The sequence below is a fragment of the Tursiops truncatus genome, chromosome 6 (genome assembly GCF_011762595.2).
Source record: "Tursiops truncatus isolate mTurTru1 chromosome 6, mTurTru1.mat.Y, whole genome shotgun sequence".
NCBI classification, from domain to species: domain Eukaryota; kingdom Metazoa; phylum Chordata; class Mammalia; order Artiodactyla; family Delphinidae; genus Tursiops; species Tursiops truncatus.
The window spans coordinates 78,408,295-78,427,961 of NC_047039.1; the positions used below are offsets into that span (position 1 = coordinate 78,408,295).

Genomic DNA, 19,667 nt, shown 5'->3' on the forward strand with positions numbered 1-19,667 from the left:
GATCCCTTCTTTTTTTTTTTTTATTAATCTTATCTGATACGCTTGAGCTCTTTCTTCATCTGAAGAAAACTTTCTTTTGTATTTGAATATTACTTCTGTTCCATTTGTTCTTGTATCATCTTCAGGAACTCCAATTATCAATGTGTTAGAGCTCTGCTACTCTCGCACCCGTCCCCTCACCCCTTAAAATTATATTAATCTTTTCATTTTTTTTCCTTTTTCATTCTTGGAGATTTTCTTAAATTTCTTCTTTAAATCATCACTTCGGTTTCTTCAAAGTTGACTCTTCTCTCACTACTTATAATGAATTTTTATAATTTTCCTTTAAAAAATTTTTATCATTATTTTATTCCTTTTTTTTTTTTTTGGCTGTGCAGTGGCTTGTAGGATCTCAGTTCCCCAAACAGGAATCAAAACAGTCCACGAAAGTAAAAGCCCAGAATCCTAACCACTAGGCCACCAGAGAACTCCCTATAATTTTTCTTATGTTTACCTTAATATTCTTATCTCACTGAGCTTCCTTTCTTTATCTGCCTCTCAGCAGGCTTCCTTATTATTTTAGTCTTTCATTTTGCTTCTGTGACTCCATTTTTTAAATATTTAGAAGCTGTGAAATACTGCCTAAATTTTGTTTTTTGCAATGCGTAATTTTAAAAGTGTTTACTTTTGAGTGCTATTTTCTTATTACATTGTTTTAGAATCATTTCATGGTCTTCTTAAAAAACAATTAAAAATTTTTTTTCCACCCAAGAATAATGAGATATTCATTCATATGTGGCTTTTTTCCCCTCTAGAAACAGGGTATTTCTTAGATGGCCTCACTCTCCATTTCCTGTTAGAAGCCTCCACTTAGATTTTAATATAAGGCCCTGATTGCCAGTTAAGTGATCCAGCAACCTCAGGAAGTGAAGAGGGAGGCCTGGCTGCCCTTATTAGCGGAAACTTCTCTTTGTGTAGAATTTTATTTGTATTTGGCAAAGTTGCTATGTCAGGTTCAGATCTGGTATGGCTGCCCCGCTGCTTTGTGCCAGAATAGTCCCACTTTCTCCTAGAGAATGGATCTGCTTGGTGTAGCTACCTTTGCTGCACTAGAAAATGGTCTGCCACTTGACAGTTTATCATAAAGGAGAGGGAAGGAAAAGGACATCTTGCTAGCCAGTAAGAACACCTGAGTCAACTCCTGTGTTCAGTTGTTTGACAGATGTCACAGTTAGTGCATCTTTATGTCCAAATATTTGACAAATGTAAAAGTATAATACAACAAAATATGCAAATTAATAATTGCAACTATATTAAAAATATATATATATATACACTATAGCAGATTGAAAACAGGGCAGTAGGATTATATATGATTCCTATCTTTTAAAATGTTAACTTTTTTTTTTTTTTTTTTTGCGGTACGCGGGCCTCTCGCTGTTGTGGCCTCTCCTGTTGCGGAGCACAGGCTGCGGACGTGCAGGCCCAGCGGCCATGGCTCACGGGCCCAGCCGTTCTGCGGCATGTGGGACCTTCCCGGACCGGGGCACGAACCCGTGTCCCCGGCATCAGCAGGCAGACTCTCAACCACTGCGCCACCAGGGAAGCCCTAAAATGTTAACTTTTAAATAAGAAGGAAATGGTGGTTATCGATTTTGACAGGTGACACTTCTTTAATGCTAGATTCTAAAACAGGAGGTTACAAACCAGGGAACTAGTGCCGCAAGTCTTTGGAAATTATTTCATAAGAAGGACAGGCTAGAACAAGGCAGGTTAGCCGTTCCCAGTGCCTGAGGAACCAGGTCACTGGATGCAGAGTCAGTGTGAATAGGATTATTTCCTGTAATCTCAAGGGTGCCAGTTGTAGATCTGATTCTTCAGCAAGGTCAAGGAAACTCAGGAACTGAAGTTATAGCGTTTTTGAGGATTAGGCATAGCGTAAATAAAAAAGAAATAATCTTCTCTTATTTTTGCTTTTAATTGTAAGCAGTCTGGAGCCAAATGCTCTGCCTGTCCATTTTCTCTTTAGCCCTGACTTCTCGGGTTTTCGTATTGGCGGAGTCTTTTTTAATTTTTTAAAAAAATTAATTTATTTACATTTTGGCTGCGTTGGGTCTTCGTTGCTATGCGCAGGCTTTCTCTAGTTGTGGCGAGCGGGGCTACTCTTTGTTGTAGTGCGCGGGATTCTCATTGCAGTGCCTCCTCTTGTTGTGGAGTACGGGCTCTAGAGCACGTCGGCTTCAGTAGTTGTAGTGCGTGGGCTCAGTAGTTGTGACTCATGGGCTCTAGAGCACAGGCTTGGTAGTTGTGGCGCACGGGCTTAGTTGCTCCGCGGCTTGGTGGAGTCTTAAAGAGCTTGTGTTCAGTCATGATTATCTCCTTTTTTGCACCTTTTACTTTTCTCCTTGCTTTTCACACCTGTTAGTAGCATGGAATTAGATGATGAGGAATTGTGTGCTGTAGCTGTAGCTCCTCTCAGCTTTGACTATGAAAATACTACTTTGAAATTAGCTTCATATTTAGACGGATAGCAAGTTTGTTGATCAATCTGTTATTTATTTATTTTTTTTGAGGTACACGGGCCTCTCACTGTGTAGCCTCTCCCGTTGTGGAGCACAGGCTCCGGACGCGCAGGCTCAGCGGCCATGACTCCTGGGCCTAGCAGCTCCGCGGCATGTGGGATCTTCCCGGACCGGGGCACGAACCCGTGTCCCCTGCATCGGCAGACAGACTCTCAACCACTGCGCCACCAGGGAAGCCCCAATCTGTTATGTTTTAACAGTTTGTGGGAATAGTTTATAGTGTAGAGCCTTACAGTGTTTTCTTATTTTAAATATATACTTAATGTTTTTCAAACTCAAAATTCTTCAGACTTTAAAATTTAAGTTTTAATAAGTGAACAATATAATGGTGAATAAAGATTTAAAAACTTGTGAAAACCTGATAACCTCACATCTGTCCCCATCTCATTTCCTGAGGTAACTAATGTTAACAGCCCACTTGGTATGTATCTTTCCATACCTTTCTTCCTATTCACAACAACTATACAAGCATATTTACACATCTATTAGGGTGTTTTATTGTTTTTGTTTTTTTTAATAAAATTTATTTATTAAAAAAATTTATTTATTTTTGGCTGCATTGGGTCTTTGTTGCAGTGCACGGGCTTCTCATTGCAGTGGCTTCCCTTGTGGAGCACAGGCTCTAGGTGTGTGGGCTTCAGTAGTTGTGACATGCGGGCTCAGTAGTTGTGGCTCACGGGTTCTAGAGTGCAGGCTCAGTAGTTGTGGCGCATGGGCTTAGTTGCTCTGCAGCATGTGGGATCTTCCTGGACCAGGGCTCGAGCCCATGTCCCCTGCATTGGCAGGCGGATTCCTAACCACCCTGCCACCGGGGAAGCCCCTCTATTAGGGTTTTTTGGTTTACTTTTTTTCTAACAGCTTGAGATATAATTCATATACCATACAGTTCATCCATTTAAAGTACAATCCAATGGTTCTTACTGGATTCACAGAGTTGTGTAGCCATCAGTACAGTCAATTCTAGAACATTATTATCACCCTCAAAAGAAACTCCTTACCCATTAGCTATCACTTCTTTCCATTTTCTCCCAACCTCTCCAGGTATAGACAACCACTAATCGACTTTCTTTCTTTACAGAATTACTTATTCTGGATTTTTCATATGAATGGAATTATATGATATATTTGTCTTTTGCGGCTGGCTTCTTTCACTTAGTGTAATGTTTCTGAGGTTTATTCAAGTTGTAGGTTTTATCATATTCTGTCCCTTTTTATGGCTGAATACTATTCCATTGTTTGGATGTATCACATTTTGTTTATTCATTCATCTGTTAATGGACATTTGGGTTGTTTCCACTTTTAGGTTATTATGAATAATGCTGCTGTGAATATCTGTATACAGTATTTGGTGTAGACTTTTAAAAAAATTGAGGTAAAATTCACATTACATACAATTAACCATTTTAACAGTTCAGTGGCATTTAGCATATTACAATGTTGTGCAATTACCACCTTTCTCTTTCAAACTAGAGAAAAACATACCATACTTACTAAGTAATCACTCCCTCTCCCTCCATCCCCTGGTAACCACTAATCTGCTTTCTGGCTCTGTGGATTTTCCAATTCTGGTTATCTCATATAAAAGGAATCACAGACTGTTGTCCATTGCGACTGGCTTCTTTCACTTAGCATGTTTTCAAGCTTCAGCCATGTAGCATATATCAGCACTTCATTCTTCTTTGTGGCTGAATAATATTCCACTGTATGGCTATACCACATTTTGTTTATACATTCATCAGTTCATGGACATTTGGGTTGTTTCCACCTTTTGGATATTGTGAATAATGCTGCTATAAACATTTGTGTGCATGTTTCTGTGAGTGCATATGTTTTCATTTCCCTCAGATATATAACTGCTCCTACAAGCCAGATGGTAAGTCTGTGTTTAATGTTTTGAGGAACTGTGAACTGATTTTCAAAGTGTACCATTGTTCATTTCCACCAGCAGTGTTATGTGGATTCCAGTTTGTCCACATCCAAGCCAACAGTTGTTGTTATTCTGTTTTTTTGCTTTTAGCCATCCTAGTGGGTGTGAAATAGTATCTCATTTGCGAATACCAATTTTGATTTACAGCTTTGTTTTTATATACATTTCTATAATGACTAATGATGTTATACATCTTTTCCATGTGTTTATTGCCTATTTATATTTCTTCTTTGGAGAAATACCTATTCAGTTCCTTTGTTCATTAAAAAATTGGGTTGTCTTTTTATTGAGTGGTAAGAATTTTTATATATTCTAGATATAAAACGCTTATCAGTTACAGGCATACCTCATGTATATACTGGTGTATCACCAATACCCTGTAGAGATACTGTGGGTTTGGTTCCAGACCACCGCAATAAAGTGAATATCACAGTAAAGTGAGTCACATGAATTTTTTGTTTCCTAGTGCATATAAAAGTTATGTTTACACTATACTGTAGTCTGTTAAGTGTGCAGTAGCATTATGTCTAAAATGTTATGTACATACCTTAATTTAAAAAGATTTTATTGCTAAAAAATGCTAACCATCATCTGAGCCTTCAGCAAGTTCTAATCTTTTTGCTGGTGGAGGGTTTGAAATATTTTGAGAATTACCAAAATGTGACACAGAGACACAAAGTGAACAAATGCTGTTGGAAAAATGGCTCCGATAGACTTGCTCGATGCAAGTTACCACAAACCTTCAATTTTAAAAAACACAAAATCTGCACAGTGCTGAGGTATGCCTGTATATGATTTGCAAATATTTTGTCATTCTATGTTTTTTCACCTTCTTAAAAGTGTCCTTTGACATGAAAAATTTTAAGTTTGAAGTCCAATTTATCTATTTTTTTGTTGTTGCTTGTACTTTAGGTGTTATAAATAAGAAACCACTGCCTAATCTAAGGTCACAAAGATTTACACCTATATTGTTTTCTTTTTTCTTTTTAAAAAACTTTTTGACTGTGCCGCACAGCATGTCGATCTTAGTTCCTCAACCAGGGATCGAACCTGTGCCCCCTGCATTGGAAGCATGGAGTCTTAACCACTGGACTGCCAGGGAAGTCCCCTACACCTATGTTGTTTTCTAAGAGTTTTTACAGTTTTAGCTTTTACAGTTAGGTCTTTGATCTCTTTTGTGTTAATTTTTGTATATGGTATGGGGTTTTTGGTTTGCTTTCACAAAGTAAAATTATATTTATACAAAGTGTATCATATTTTTACTTGACAATACATCCTGGTTATCTCTTCCAGTCAGTAGGTAGCTATGTATTATACTTTTAAAAGTCTGTGGTTAGAAGAAAGGTTTTACTTTTCCAATCTGTACACTTTCCTTCTGGGGCAGTACTTCCTATGAGTCTACCTGCAGTCACCCCTGCCTGCTGCTTTATTTCTTCAGACTCTATTCATAGTGAAACTCTAGACCAATTACTTTCAGGCTGTAGTTTGCTTTCCATTTTAATAAGGCATCCATCACTTTGAGATCAACTAATACCCTGCCTGGAATATTCAGTGATGCGTTGGCATTCATATAGTTAAATGTTGTTAGGGAGGTGTAATCTAAAACAGATGTACCCTTTCATATTAACTATTCATACTCTTTAGACTATTATGAAACTATTGTTTCAAGGTAATATTTTTGTCGATTTGTGTTAGACAATCAGCAGTTGCCTAGACACAGCAATCAGACAAGAAAAAGAAATGAAAGTTATCCAGATTGGAAGGCAAGAGGTAAAATTGTCCTTATATGCAGATGACATGATATTATATATCAAAAACCCTAAAAACTCCTCACAAAAACTACTAGAACTGATAGATGAATTCAGCAAGGTAGCAGGATACAAGATTAACATTCAGAAATTGGCTCCATTCCTTTACACCAACAGTGAAATATCAGAAAGGGAATGTAAAAAAACAGTAACTTTTAAAATTGCAACCTGCCAGGACTTCCCTGGTGATCCAGCGGTAGAGAATCTGCCTTCCAATGCAGGGGACACAGGTTCGATCCCTGGTCTGGGAACTAGGTTCCCACATGCTTCAGGGCAGCTAAGCCCACATGCCACAACTACTGAGCTTGTGTGCCTCAACTAGAGAGCCTGCGTGCCGCAAACTGCAGATCCCATGCACTCTGGAACCTGTGAGCCACAACTACAGAGGCCACTTGCCTTGGAGCCTGTGCGCCACAACTAGAGAAGCAAAAACCTGCATGCCACAACTAGAGAGAAGCCCATGTGCTGCAACAAAGAGACCATGTGCCTCAATGAAGATCCTGCATGCTGCAACTAAGACCCGACACAGCCAAAAAAATAATAAATAAAATAAATATTTAAAAATAAATAAATAAAAATGCAACCTGCCAGATAAACTACTTAGGAATAAACTTCACCAAGGAGACGAAAGACTTATATGCTGAGAACTATAAAACATTGACAAAGGAAACTGAAGATGATTGAAAGAAGTGGAAATATATCCCATGCTCTTGGATTGGAAGAATTAATATTGTTAAAGTGGCCATACTACCCAAAGCAATCCGCAGATTTAATGCTATCCCTATCAAATTACCGATGACCTTTTTCACAGAACTAGAACAAATAATCCTAAAATTCATGTGGAACCATAAAAGACCCAGAATTGCCAAAGTAATCCTTAGGAAAAAGAACAAACCAGGAGGCATAACCCTCCCAGACTTCAGACAATATTACAAAGCTACAGTAATCAAAACGGCATGGTATTGGCACAAAAACAGACATGTGGGTCAATGGAACAGAACAGAGAGCCCAGAAATAAACCCACACACTTACGGTCAATTAATCTTTGACAAAGGAGGCAAGAATATACAATGGAGAAAAGACAGCCTCTTTGGCAACTGGAGTTGGGAAAGTTGGACAGCCGCATGTATATCAATGAAGTTAGAACACTCCCTCACATCCTACACAAAACTAAACTCAAGATGGCTTAAAGACTTAAGAATAAGACATGACACCATAAAACTAGAAGAGAACACAGGCAAAACATTCTCTGACATAAATCATAGCAATGGTTTCTTAGGTCAGTCTCCCAAGGCCATAGAGATAAAAGCAAAAATAAACAAGTGGGATGTAATCAAATTTACAAGCTTTTACACAGCAAAGGAAACCATAAACAAAATGAAAAGATAACCTACAGAATGGGAGAAAATATTTGCAAATGATGCAACTGACAAGGGCTTAATTTCCAAAATATACAAACAGCTCATACAACTTGACAACAAGAAAATAACACCGGACTTCCCTGGTGGCGCAGTGGTTAAGAATCTGCCTTCCAATGCAGGGGACATGGGTTTGATCCCTGGTCAGGGAACTAGATCCCACATGCATGCCACAACTAAGGAGCCCACCAGCTGCAACTAAGAAGCACACGTGCTGCAACTAAATAAAAAGGAGCTGCTGAGCCGCAACTGAGGAGCCCATGAGCCACAACTAAGGAGCCCATCTGCTGCAACTAAGACCTGGTGCAACCAAAATAAATAAATAAAATTAAAAAAAAACACAATCGAAAAGTGGCCAGAAGGCCTAAAGAGACATTTCTCCAAAGAAGACCTACAGATGGCCAGTAACCACATGAAAAGATGCTTAACATTGCTAGTTATTAGAGAAATGCAAATCAAAACTACAGTGAGGTATCACGTCACACTGGTCAGAATGGCCATCATTAAACAGTCTACAAATAACAAATGCTGGAGAGGGTGTGGAGAAAAGGGAACCTGGTGGGAATGTATATTGGTGCAGTCACTATGGAAAACAGTATGGAGGTTCCTTAAAAATCTAAAAACAGAGTTGCCAGGGGACTTCCCTGGTGGTCCAGCGGTTAAGACTCTGCGCTCCCAATGCAGGGGACCCTAGTATCCCACATACCTCAACTAAAGATCCTGCACGCCACAGTGAAGATCCCACACGCGGCAACTAAGACCCAGCACAGCCAAATAAATAAATTAATTAAAAAAATAGAGTTGCCGTATGATCCTGCAATCCCACTCCTGGGCATATATCTGGAGAAAACTGTAATTCAAAAAGATACATGTAATAGCTGATTCACTTTGCTGTACAGCAGAAACTAACACAACATTGTAAAGCAACCATACTCGAATAAAAATTATTAAAAAAAAGATACATGCATCCGTATGTTCCTAGCAGCACTATTTACAATAGCCAAGACATGGAAACAACCTAAATGTCCATCAACAGATGAATGGATAAAGAAGGTGTGGTACATATACACAATGCAATATTACTCAGCCATAAAAAAGAATGAAATAGGGCTTCCCTGGTGGTGCAGTGGTTGAGAGTCTGCCTGCCGATGCAGGGGACACGGGTTCGTGCCCCGGTCTGGGAAGATCCCACATGCTGCGGAGCGGCTGGGCCCGTGAGCCATGGCCGCTGAGCCTGCGCATCTGGAGGCTGTGCTCCGCAATGGGAGAGGCCACAACAGTGAGAGGCCCGCGTACCACAAAAAAAAAAAAAAAAAAAAAAAAAGAATGAAATAATGCCATTTGCAGCATCATGGATGGACCTAGAGATTATCATAGTAAGTGAAGTAAATCAGAGAAAGACAAATACCATGTGATATCACTTATATGTGGAATCTGAAATATGATACAAATGAACTTATTTACAAAATAGGAACAGACTCACAGACATAGGAAACAAATTTATGGTTACCAAAGGGGAAAGGGAGGGAGGGATAAATTAGGAGTTTGGGATTAGCAGATACAAACTACTATATATAAAACTGATAAGCAACAAGGTCCTCTTGTATAGCACAGGGAACTATATTCAATATCTTGTAATAACCTACAATGAAAAAGAATATATATATTTAACTGAACACTTTGCTGTGCACCAGAAACTAACACAATATTGTAAATCAACTATACTTCAATTAAAAAAAAAGAAAAAGAGCATCTGGGGTAAGAGTTTACTTCACTGCCAGCTAGAGAGGGTTAGGAGCAAACAATCTAAATAAAACAAGATGAGTTCTCCGCTTACCAGGCTTCTTAAGCTGTTCTGACCAATTCTTTTCTCCAAAATATACCAGCAATTTTAAGTAAACTCAAACCAATTAAAAAATAAAAACAGGTGCCAACACTGAGATGACACAAGGGTTGGAATTATATAACAAGGATTTAAAAACAGCCATCATAAAGATGCTTCAGTGAATAATTATGAACACATTTGTAACTGAACTAAATAAATGAAAAGCTGGAAACTCTTGGCAAAGAAATAAAGGATATAAAGAAGAACCAATTGTCAATTTTAGAACTAAAAAAATACAGTAACCAAAATTTAAAAACTCAATGGATGAGCTTAATAGCAGAATGGAGAGGACAAAGATTCAGTGAACACAAAGATGGGACAATAGAAATTACCCAGTTTGAACAAGAGAGAAAATAGATTGGGGAGAGAAATTAGATGAAGACAACCTCAGAGACCTGTGGAATTATAATAAAAGATCTGACATTCATGTCATAAGAATTCCAGGAGAGGAAAAAGAGAATGGAGATAAAAAAGTATCCCGAGAAATAATGACTGAAAGTTTCTCAAATTTGGCAAGAGGTATAAATCTACAGATGTAAGAAGCTGAGCAGACTCCAAACAGGTAAACCCAAAGTAATCCACACCAAGACACATCATAATCAAACTTCTATACACTAAAGACAAGGAAAAATATTGAAAGCAACAAGAGAGAAATTAGACCTTACCGATATAGGAGAAAAACAATTTGAATGACCATGGATAGCTCATCAGAAACCATGGAGAACAGAAGGAAGTGACACAGCATCTTTCAAAGGCTGAAAGAAAAGGACAGTCAGCTCAAAATTCTCTACCCAGTGAAAATATCTTTCAGGAATAAAGGAGAAATCAGTATTTCTTAGATGAAGGAAAAATAATAGACTACCCTAATGGCTTAAGGGTACCTACTGATTGGGCCGCAGACGCTACAGGCCGAAGATGAGGCAGGTCCCTGAGCCTCCCCGAACCTTTCTACAAAGAGGTCTCTGTCACAGAGGGCGGCTGAGAGGACTGAGGGGGACCTCAGAGCGTGTGCAGAGCGCATGCATCTGGCCCCAGGTGGGCGCTGAATCAATGGCGGATGTTAGTCGAAAAAAGCTGATAACGACTCAACAGTAGGGAATTGAACCTTTTTTTTTTAATGAAAAAAAATCATTGATTTTCATCCCCAAATCATATATTGAATGCCTACTGTAATGCGATGCACTATTTTAGGTTCTTGGGACACAACAGAGAACAAGACAGGAAGATCCCTGTTTCTTTTGGAATGTACATTCTAGTAGGGCGTGAGACGGAAGTACAGATGAAGAATAAATGAATTTAATAGTTATGTTAGAGAGTGGTGAATGCTATGAGGAAAAAGTAGAGCAGGGGAATGGGGGATGACATTAGATAGAAATGCCACTGGAACAAATTGAGGAGTGAAATGGGGCAAAGCCATGAAGGAGGCAAGGGAGTGAGCCATGTGGCTATCTGGAGGAAGAGTATTTCCAGCATGTGAAAAAGCTAGGAGGGAGGCCCAGAGCCGGGAGGGAAAGAGCTAGGAGGCCTGTGTGGTGGAAGAGACTGGTCAGGGGAGACTGGTAGGACATGAGGTCAGAGTGGCGGGAGGAAGTAGTGGTACAGATCAGGTTGGGCCTTACACGGCTGTAAAGACTTTGGCTTTACTCTGAGTGAAACAGGAACCTTTGCAAGGTTTTGAGCAGAGGAATGATGTGTTTTGGATAGTTTTTAATAGGGTCATTCAGGCCGCTGTAGAGACTAGATTGGGAGGGAAACAGGGACACCTGTTACTAATAGATCAGGTAATGAACATCACTCAGCCATCAAAAAGGCTGACTTCAAAGTTGATGATGACAGCCACTGTGGACGTGCTCACATTTTCTTGCTGAGCCTGGTGAATATGCCAGGCTGTAGGGAGGGCCTACAGGTATCATCTCCTTTAATCTCAGGAAAACCTGCAGAGGGCAGTGATATCGCTGACCCTGAGGCTCAGGCCTGTCAGAGATGACTGCTCAATAAATACTTGCTACTTAAGTCTTTTATTTATTTATTTATTTATGTAAAATAAACGTAACAAAATTTTAAAAAAGAAGGACTTAAGGAAGTTCTTGGAACAGAAAGGAAGTGATAGAAGAAGAAATCATGGAACATCAGAAAGAATAATGGAAAGAGAAAAAATACGGGTAAATACAGTAGACTTTCCTTTCCTTGAGCTTCTAAATTATGTTTGACAATTGAAGTACTGTCCTAGTGGCTCTCATCTTTGTAGAGGAATTACTTAAGTTGGTTATATTATAAATGGAGTAAGAGTAAAAGGGACTTAAAGAAAGACGGCTTCTGTACTTCCTTGAACTGGTAAAATGCTGACCTCTATAGACTGTGATGTTATATATGTAAAGTATAATACCTAGAGTAACCATTAAAAGCTATACAAAGTGATACACTAAAAATACTGTAGATAAATCAATTTGCAGTTCTTTTTTTAAAAATTGAGGTATAATTAATATATAACATATTAGTTTCAGGTGTACAACATATTTGTATACATTGCAATACGATCACCACAGTAAGTGTAGTTACCATCCATCACCATCCAAAGTTGTAAAAATATTTTTTTCTTGTGATGAGACCTTTTAAGATTTACTCTTTTGGCAACTTTCACATATATACTACAATGTTATTGACTATAGTAATCATGCTGTACATCACATCTTATGACTTATTTATTTTATGATGGGAAGTTTGTACCTCTTGACCCCCTTCATACATTTTATGCCTCCCCAACCACCATTCTGTTGTCTGTATCTGTGGTTTTGTTTTGTCTGTTCATTTCTTTTGCTTTTTATGTTCCACATATAAGTGAAATCATATGTATTTGTCTTTCTCTGACTTATTTCACTTAGCATAACATCTTCAAGGTCCATCCATGTCGCAAATAGCAAGATTTTATTATTCTTATGACTGAGTAGTATTCCATTGTGTGTGTGTGTGTATACACACACCACATCTTCTTTATTCATCCATCGATAGACACTTAGGTTGTTTCCATATGTTTGCTATTGTAAATAGTGCTGCGATAAATATAGTGGTGCATATATTTGTCAAATTAGTGTTTTCGTTTTCCTTGGATAAATACACAGAAGTGGAATTGCTGGATCATATGGTAATTCTAATTTTAAGTTTTTGAGGAGCCTCCATACTGTTTTCCACAGTGGCTGCACCAATTTACATTCCCATCAGTAGTGCACGAGTGTTCCCTTTTCTCCACATCCTCACCCACACTTGTGGTTTCTTGTCGTTTTGCCAATAGCCATTCTAACAGGTGTGAGGTGATATCTCATTGTGGTTTTGATTTGCGTTTCCCTGATGATTAGCAAAATACAGTTCTTGAAAAATGTTCAAGTAACCTACAGGAAGGCAGGAAAAAGAAAACAGAAAAAAAAAAAACCCACTGAGAACAAAACACCCCACAAAATAGCAGACTTAAGCCCTAACATTTAAAAAATTACATACAGTATAAATAGTCTACATACCAATTAAAAGACAGAGTTTGGTAGAGCAGATATAAAAGCATAACCCAATTATATGATTGATACATGCAACTTGGATACACCTCAAGGGCCTTATGCTGAGTGGGAAAAAAACAATCTCAAGAGATCACATTTTGTATGAATCTGTTTATATAACATTCTCAAAATGACAAAATTATTGAGATGAAGAACAAATTAGTGGTTACCGGGGATTAGGGATATTGAGGGGAGGCGGTAGGTATAACTCTAAAGATCTTTGTGGTGATGGAGTAGTTCTATATCTTGATTGCACTGGTTCTTACATGGATCTACACGTGTGATAAATGGCATAGAACCATACACATTGTACCAATGTCACTTTCCTTGTTTTGTTATGTAAGATTTAACTACTAGGGGGAACTGGGTGAAGGTTACATGGGACCTCTCTGTATTATTTTTGCAACTGTCTGTTGCACATCTATAATTATTTCAAAATAAAAAGTCGAAAAACCTATAGCAAATATCATATTCAATACTGAAACCTTAAAAATATTCCCTTTAAAATCAGAAAAAAATCAAGGATGCCAGCTATCATTATTTACATTCAAAAGTTTATTGGTAGGCCTAGCCCATGCAATAATATCAGACAAACAAAATATTTTAGGTTTAAAAAGAGAGAAAAAAATATAATTTTAGATAATATGATTTTCTACATAGGGAACTGGAGAATCAAGGCATAAATAATAGAATTGAGTTTAGCAGAATTATTAGATACAAGATCAATTTTCAAAAGTCAGCTGCATTTCTATGCAATAAAAATACCATTTATAATAGCAAAAAAGAGTGCCATAGAGAAATCTAACAAAAGATATATGGGACCATTTTGTGGAAAATTATAAAACAAGATATTAAAGGAGAAAATAAATGGGGAGACATGCTATTTTCAAGTATAGGAAACCTAAATATTTTAAAAACATACAGTCTCTTCATTTGTAGATTTAAATGTAGTTCTGATCAGAGTCGCAACATTAATTTTTGGGAACTTGCCAATCTGATTCTAAAACTTAAAAAGATTTGGTTATCATCTGAAAACCCATGTATATAATAGCCACATTAAAAAATCAAAGAGAAAAAAACCTTGTTATTTCAACTGATGCAGAAAAGAGTAGTCAAGGCACTGATGAACTAGGCAGGCGTCTCTTGCCTGGGTATCAAGATTTTAAAAATAACATTCTAGTTATAGAGTATTTGATATTTAAATGTGCACACATTATGACCAGTAAAGAAAAATAAAATGGATGTCAAATTTAGTACAGTATTCTAAGGTTAAAGTAGTGACAGCTGAAGCAGTCTTTATTACTCTCTAGGTATTAATATCCAAATTCAGAATAAATTAGTAAAACTAGGCTACCAGGATTCTGAGGATTTTATTTTGCAAGTAACACCAAACACAATTTGATGTTTCTTTAAAAGTGAATTGTGCCGGAATTTTACTGAAATCTGGTGCATGTAATATGATCATCAAAACATTGTAATTTATGAAAATAGTTAATTTAAAAATGGTAACTGGAATATTTTATGTTTCAGTGTCCTTTCACATCATTTCTTTTACCTCCTCTTCCCCTCATTTTACAGAAACTGGATTGACAAAAATCTTCATTTTCCAGAACAGACAGAATTTTCATTTCTATCTGAAAACCTTGAGGCCTAAGGTAGTTATGCTTTTTGTCTAAGGGCCCATGTAATGAAGTGTCAGAACCAAGTCTACAATCAAGACCTCCTTGTTCCTAGGCATTAGCAGCTGCAGCTTTTGCTCCACTCCCATGGGCTTAACGTAGCTTTTTAAAAGTTATCATTGAAATATTGGAATACACTCAGTTTTTAGATGGTATATCTTCATAATGACAAATACTTAGAAAAACATTTTCCTCTATGATTTCTCTCAAGGGCCTGTGTTTATTACTCAAGGGCTAGAGAAGACCCTGAATTAGCAATGATTCCATCCAATTCCAAAAAGATACTTATTGAGCAAACACCATGTAATTAGTCCATTTAAATAGAGCAAATAAACCTAAGACAAATTAGTAAAAGCAGACTTTTGTAGATATAAAATAGGAAAATAACTAATAAAACAAATTTAATGAGAACAACATTGGTAATAAAAGCATTTTTATTAGGAGATGATCTTAACCTGCATGGATTTCCCCTTGATATGCACAGTGTTTTGTGGATGTACCTGCATTTTTCTGGAGAGCAGGTGTGTAGCTTTTGTTAAATTATCAAAGGAGTCTGTAATTTTAAAGGTTAAGACTTTATTGTAACACAGTGATGGGAGGGAAGGCATATTGGTGCAGTTTCGTTGAGGAGTAGGTGATGATAAAAAAGATGGGCTATGCCTGGGAAAAACTGAAAAGGAACAAAATGTATCTTCTTCATTTCTGGACTCTCCTGGTATCCTCTGTCCTCCCTTATGCTGTCTTTCCAAAGCAGGAGATTTAGAAAGATTTATTCTTGAAGAAATTAAATAGGAAAAGTTCTGGATTTAGGATACCACAATACCCTTGTTTTAGCCTTTTGCCTGACTAGCCCCCAGGACCTGGCACTCAAACTCTTAGAGATTTTGTGGGGCTAATGGGTTTTGCCTCTCATTGGACTGAAATACTGCTCTGTACCTTTTTCTCATGTTGTTCCTTCTTCTCTTTGCCTATCTATGTTTTATCCATTTCCTTAATCCCAGTTCTACTTCTATCTATTTGATAACAGCTTTGGTTATTAATCCCAACCTTACTCATCTGTCCTTTCTCTTTGGCATATTTTATCTTAACATTACATTTTGGTTTCTAAGTTGACAGTGAATTATATGATTAGCTCTTTTCCTCCATGTGCTTGCATTGTTTTTGCTGTCTCTCTCACCTTCCTTAGGGTAGTGACTATGTTTTTTTCTTTTTCTTCTCCTCCTCCAGCTGCCTCCATGGTGGCATTCTGGTGGAATGGAAAGAACTAGACTTAGAGTCAGACGACCTGAATCCTTTATCTAGTGCCATTATTTAATCCATGTGATGTTCCCAGTTGATTCTTAATGTGACCCAGCCACACAACCTCTCTGAGCTCAAGTTTCTTCTTACCTGTAAAATGGAGATAAAAAGGAAAATTGACATAAAACCCCAATATCCAAGAATAGGAATGGTCCGTTTTGGTGTTCTCACATTACTGGATGTAAACTGTTGTCCTTTAGAACTCCACTGCCTTAGACATTCATGCTCTTCTACTGGAATCCCAACTTCTCTGCAACTTTCTCTAACCAGCTCTGCAACTTCGTTTCAGTCCCTCAAGATTCAAGTTGGGAGCATGTGATTGCTACACCTAGGTCTTTTGCCTTTGGCTTTTGCAGTGAGTCGTAGGGTTCTGCTTCCCGTCTCTCGGGATTTCTTCAGAAGAGGAAGAGTATTTTGGTACTAGGGAGCCCAAAGGGCAATTAGCCACCTCATCCATTTAATGCAGTTTTTCCTTCTTGTTTAACACCATTTTATACATAGTCGTTTTAATCTATAATTCCCTAATGACATGATGTTGAACATCTTTTCATATGGTTACTTGCCATCATTGTATCTTCTTTGGTAAGGTGTCTGTTAAAGTCTTTTGCCCATTTTAAAATCAGGTTGTGTGTTGTCTTCCTGTTGAGTTTTAAGGGTTCTGTGTATATTTTGGATAGCAGTCCTTTATCAGATGAGTCTTTTGCAAATATTTCTTCTAGTATGTGGCTTGTTTCCTCATTCTCTTGACATTGTCTTTCACAGAGCAGAAGTTTTTAATTTTAATGAAGTCCAGCTTATCAGTTATTTCTTTCATGAATTATTCCTCTTGTATCTAAAAGACCATCACATGCCCTAGGTCATCTGTTTTCTCCTATGTTATTTTCTAGGAGTTTTATAGTTTTATGTTTTACATTTAGGTCTATGATCCATTTGGAGTTAATTTCTGTGAAGTCTTTGTCTAGATTCATTTTTTTTACATGTAAATGTCCATTTCTCCTAGCCCCATTTATTGAAAAGACTATCATTGCTACTACCATTGTATTGCCTTTGCTTCTTTGTCAAAGATCAGTTGACTACATTTACATGGATCTATTTCTAGCTCTCTATTCTGTTCCATTGATCTGTTTGTCTGTTCTTTTCCTAATACTATACTGTCTTGATTACTATTAACTTTACAGTAAGTCTTAAAGTTGGTTAGTGTCAGTCCTCCAACTTTGTTCTTTTACTTCAGTATTGAGTTGGCTGTTCTGGGTCTTTATCCTCTCCATATACACTTTAGAATCAGTTTGTCTGTATCCACAAAGTAACTTGCTAGGATGTTGATTAGGATTGCATTGAACTTAAAGATAAAGTTGAGAAGAACTGACATCTTGACAATATTGAGTCTTCCTATCCATGAACATGGAATATCTATTTCATTCTTTGATAGCTTTCATCAGTTTTGTAGTTTTCTTCATAGAGATCTTATACATATTTTGTTAGATTTATACCTATTTGTTAGATTTATATAAATGGTAATGTGTTTTTAACTTCAAATTTCACTTGTTCATTGTTTATATATAGGAAAGTGATTGACTTTTGTACAGTAACCTTGTATTTTGCAACCGTGCCATGATTGCTTATTTAGTTCCAGAAGCTTTTTGGTTGATTCTCTTAGATTTTCTACATAAATGATCATATAATCTACTCAACATAGAGGACCATGTCATATGCAAGAATAAAAAATTTTTTAAAGAGAAAAGTATAGAGAATAATATATTACATAATCATGTACTCACCAGCTAGATTTAACATGTTAATGTTTTTCATATTAGTTAAGGTTAAAAAAATAGTATATTATGGATAAAGTTGAAGCATCCTTTACAGTCTCAATCCCTTCTCTCCCAAGATATAATCACTCTCAAAGTTGGTATGCAGTTTTTCCTTTCATGATTTTTATTCTAAAACTTGTATATCTATCCATCCATCCATTCACCCATCATACAGAGATATTCATTCCCTTATATTTTCTTCGGAAAATTCTAAAGCTTTGCTTGTCACATTTAGATAATTTAACATTTAATCAATCCCCTAATCTTTTGCTATTATAAACATTGCTTCAACTTATTAACTGGTATAAACTTCTTTCTGTACCTGTGGAATCTATCTATAGAGTAAATTTCTAAGTGTGGGATTGCTGCTAGGAGTTTTGATCTTTGACCAATAAATATTGTCATGTAAACACGACCATAGTTGAGATACAGACAGTTTCATCACCCCAAAATGTTTCCTTGAGTTTCTTTGTACTGCTGTACTTTCTATTATGGTTTTGCTTTTTCTAGCATGTTATGTAAATGGAGTCATAGAGCATGTAGTCTTGTGTCTAGCTTTTTCACTTAGCAAAATTTGCTTCTCAGATTCATTTTTTGTTGTGTGTATCAGTAACTCTTTCATTTGTATTGCTGAGTAGTATACTATTGTATAGATATGCCACAATTTGTTTATCAGGACATTTGGGTTCTTTCTAGGTTTTTGGCTGTTATCAATAATGTTCTTATGAACATTCATGTACAAGTATTTGTGTGGACATAAATTTTCATTCCTCTGGGGTAAATACTTAGAAGACTAATTGCTGGAATATATGATAAATATGTTTAACTTTGTAAGAAACTTCTAAGCTGTTTCCCAAAATGATTGTTTCATTTTGTGTTCTCATCAGCAATATATGAGAGTTCTAGTTGGTCCACATCCTCATTAATGCTTGGTTCTGTCAGATTTGTAAATTTTAGATCATCTAGTGGGTATATAGTGCTATCTCATTATGTTTTTAATTAACATTTCCTTGATGAATAATGATATTGAGCTTCTTTTCATGTGCTTATTTGCCACCTGTGTATCTTTTTTTGGTGAAGTGTCTGTTCAAATCTTCTGTCCAATTTTAAAAATATGGGTTCTTTGCTTTCTTAATATTGAGTTTTGAGATTTTTTTTATAGTCCTTTATCAGTCTTATCAGATACATTTTGCAAATATTTCCTCTTGGTCTATAACTTTTTAACAGAGTCTTTTGAGGAATACATGTTTTAACTTCTGAAAAAGTCTAGTTTATCAATTTTTTTCTTTTAAACTTCATGCTTTTTGTATCCAGTTTAAGAAATCTTTGCCTAATCGCCCAAGGCCAGTAAGATTTTCTCCTATGTTTTCTTCTAGATGTTTTATAGTTTTAGCTCTTACATTTAGTTCTATTAAACTAAATGTAATTTAGTTTGATAGGGATTGCATTAAATCTGTAGATTGTTTTGGGTAGTATGGCCATTTTAACAATATTAATTCTTCCAATCCAAAAGCATGGGATATCTTTCCATTTCTTTAAATCTTCTTCAATTTCCTTTATCAATGTTTTATAGTACTTGGTGTATAAGTCTTTCACCTCCTTGGTGAGGTTTATTCTTAAGTATTTTTTGATGTGATTTTAAAAGGGATTGTTTTTTTTACTTTCCCTTTCTGATATTTCATTGTTAGTGTAAAGAAATGCAACTAATTTCTGTATGTTAATCTTGTATCCTGC

General features: G+C 36.7%; 1 protein-coding gene across 5 annotated transcripts in view; it reads left to right on the plus strand.

The window, feature by feature from the left end:
• Positions 1–19,667, plus strand: part of UNC13B (unc-13 homolog B) — a 225,011-nt gene that overhangs the window by 33,345 nt on the left and 171,999 nt on the right. The gene's annotated exons all lie outside the window — the stretch shown is intronic.